Genomic DNA, 3,724 nt, shown 5'->3' with positions numbered 1-3,724 from the left:
TGGAGGGGTCTGTGGGTCAGGGAGGGGTCTGTGGGTCAGGGAGGGGTCTTGTTGGGGAGGGGTCTGTGGGTCAGGGAGGGGTCTGTGGGTCAGGGAGGGGTCTATGGGTCAGGGAGGGGTCTGTGGGTCAGGGAGGGGTCTGTGGGTCAGGGTCGTCAGAGGAGGAAGCAGATGAAGGGAGTTGCGCACGGGAACTTTTATTTAAGATTTTTTTTTATTTCAAAGCTCCTCATGGCTCAGCAGCAGCAGCAGAAGCATAAAAATTACTGTTAATAAAGCTGATGATAAAGTTGAATAAAAATCTAAGTCTGATGAAGGTAAATTAAATATCTGACAGTGATCATTACACATTGTGGCTCTAATTCACCACTTCACCATCTGTGTCACAGTTTCACGTCTCCAAAATGAGCTACACATGGATCAAAGCTGGAGTGAGGCACCGCACATTTTCACGTCAAGTTTGGATTTTATAAATCACAACCTTGGTATAAAATGTGGCGTACGCAAGTTTTTGGGCTCAAATTGTGCGTACGCCAGTTTTATAAATCCCACCCCTGGTCCCCAAATAACCCCTTGCCTTTGTCTTATATCCTCTGATCTTTCTATTCACAACGGAGCTAGAAAGTCCTGCGTCCACCTAAAGGTTTGTTGGTTTGTCTCTGCTTCTTGGAGGATTTAAAATGAGTAGTTGGTAAAAATGAAGTTGACTTTCGTTATTTTTTTCCATTGCACTAAATTGTTATTTATAGTGTCTTTAAAAAATTTAACCCCTCTGTATGTTTTATGTTTTTATGCTGTCATGAATTAATCATGGTAAAAAAAAGGCATTTTTGGTTCAAAATTGTTCTACAAAACATCCTTCATCATTGTCAAAGTTAAATAAATCAAGTGCACACAGTGTAAGCCAACCAATTAAATCAAATTATGTCTTGTACAATAAGTGATTGCTTCAATATTCACCCCTTGACATTTAGTACATTTATTATTACCAGCACCTTTGGCTGCGATCACAGAGTCTGTGAGAATAAATCTCACTTATAAATCTCTCTCTGGACACTGGAATTTTCTTCCATCCTTATGCCCAAAACTGCTCCAGTTCTGTGCAGAGTATGAATGGATATTTTCACGTCAAACCAGAAATTGTTGAATTTGGATCTTGGCTTTTAACTGGCCTCTGCAGAAACTTCACCTTGTTGTTTTTTACCTGTTCTCTAAACATTCTCTAAAATCAGCATCAGAGTACCTGTGCTGATTTTGTCTGCTTAGTGTTTGGGCAGCTGTGGTGGAGTGGTTAGAGGAGTTGTCCTGGAACCGTAAGGTTGCCAGTTCAATTCCCCTGTCCAGCCGTCTCAGTCGTTGTGTCCTTGGGCAAGACACTTCACCTGCCTTGCCTGCTGATGGTGGTCAGAGGGTCCGGTAGTGCCGGTGCATGGCAGCCCTGCCTCTGTCAGTGTGCCCCTGGGCAGCTGTGGCTACAGTGTAGCTTACCACCATGTATGGGTGAATGTCAGTGTAAAGTGGTTTGGGGTCTGGACGGACTTGATAAAGCGCTTTATAAGTTCAGTCCATTTACCATTTTAGTGTTTATCATTTTGCTTCTACTCAAAAAGCTAGCTGCCTTTTGATACTTTTAGCATTTCTATTGCTTCTTGTTCATTTGAAGTTTTAAACAGTTTTTTTTAAAACTTAGCTTCTAGCAAACCTTTTGATACATAGCCTTTTGGCTAGACTTTTGGCTTTTTTAGCTAACCCTTGGATACATTGAGTTAGCTTTTTGCTGCRTTTAACTAGTCTATTATTAGTTTTAGCTCCAAGCTGTCAATTATTATTATTATGTCAATTATTGCTACTTGCCTTTTGCTACTTTTATTAGCTAGTGTTTTGCTAGATAAACCATTTATTCATTATTTTACTCCTTTTACTTTTTAGCTACTGTTCTGCTTCAGTTTTGCWATTAGCTTTAACAGCCCACTTGCAAAGTCATTCCCCATTAATGTTTTCAGATTTCATTGACTCCGGTGATGAGTGACAACTAGAGACTGAATAACTAACACATATTGTGTAACACACTGATTTTAGTTTATAATTAAACAGGAAATAAATGTACAGTTATCTAAAACATTATAGAATCCTAATCGGGGTGCTAAAAACAAAAAACAACTTATTCATAAACTCTGGGGCAAGAAATGAGCTCAAATTTGTATATTAAAAGTTCTTTGTCTGCTGAGCTGTAGATAYGTTTCAGGTGCTTCACACACATTACACAGCATCTTATTGGGTTTAAAGGCTGGTTTTTGGATGCTGTTTGGTATTGATCCGATTGTGAGCCATGCTGTTAGCACCTCAGCTTGCCATTTGTTTATTTGCAGTCRCACGCTGGCAGGTGCACAGTGGGACACATTATCAAGGATAATAAAGATTTTACTTAAATAAGAGCAACTTTTAATCCATTAGTTGATACGAGGGTCCTATTGTCGCCATGCCTTTATCAGTAGGTATCGAATATAAACTTAATTGTGCAAAACCAATAGAAATGAGTCAGTCTGTGTTGAGTGTGTCACTTTTCATACTTTCTTCTACATGATGCTGATTTTCAATAAAATAAAATAAATAAATAAATCGCTGATACAAAATGACAGCAATTGCCATCAAATGTTTGTGGGAATTATCTGCACAGCTTTATGCAATCGTGCTGTCCTCGTGAGGGCTAACGTRATTATGTTAACAAGAAGGCCATCTGCATCTTGGCAAATTAATGCACACTGCATCAGCATACGCATTAATCAGCATAACTGCAGAAAAACACACCAAATGCAAACTCATGACATGGTTGTTGTTTTTTTTCACTGATAAATTGTCTAAAAAAGTATAAATGTGTAATAAAGTGTGTTTTTCTGTAGGCACATTAAAAATTTATCTTGAGCTTTAAAGATTTACCTGAGCAATTCAAACGGAGAAGAAGAGTTTCGGAGTTGAGAACAAGTTAATCAGGTGTGGGTGAGATTGATTTCTCCAGTTTATCCCTGAGAAATGAGACAGTTTGCATGTCTCACTCCTTGAACCGATAAATCACATTGATCAGCTGAGATAATAAGGCCATGCCTGTGCGTCCCCGGGAGAGTGAGATGTGCAAACAATTAGAGTGGCAGACAGTGGTGAAACAAAAGAGCCAGAGAGAACCACGCATCGATGAAAAATAAGGAYGCAGAGGATCTAAAAAATGTGGGCGATGTCAGGAAAATGGCATCAAAGTTGCAGAAAGGAGACGTTAACGTTGTGACAGGATGAGTTTTCCTCTTTGTTTCTGACATTTTTCTGTAAGCCTGACCTTTTTGTCTTGATCTGTGGAGTCTGTCTGGGTCATATTTACTCCACAGTGGTCTAGACAGTATGCAGTAAATGTTTTCCTATACTACACTATTTAATTGTATTTTCTTTAAATAAAATGCTTTTTTATAAAGTTAGGTAAATAAGATACATTCCTAACTTTGCACAATCACATTAAACTGGATAACATTCATTAACCTGAAAGAGTTATTATAGGAAGGAGGTTGAGAAATGTCCTGATGCCAATTTTAATAAACAACGTCAATGTACAGAGTTGTAGCAACTACAGGGTAATTAAGTTGATGAGCCACACAAAGAAGACCTAGGAGAGAGATGTGGAAGGTACAGAGGTGTTTATTTGTGAGCAGCATTATGGTTTCATGCCAAGAAAGAGCAC

The sequence above is a fragment of the Austrofundulus limnaeus genome, unplaced genomic scaffold, assembly GCF_001266775.1.
Source record: "Austrofundulus limnaeus strain Quisiro unplaced genomic scaffold, Austrofundulus_limnaeus-1.0 Scaffold126, whole genome shotgun sequence".
NCBI classification, from domain to species: Eukaryota; Metazoa; Chordata; class Actinopteri; order Cyprinodontiformes; family Rivulidae; genus Austrofundulus; species Austrofundulus limnaeus.
This window is presented reverse-complemented; position numbering follows the sequence as displayed.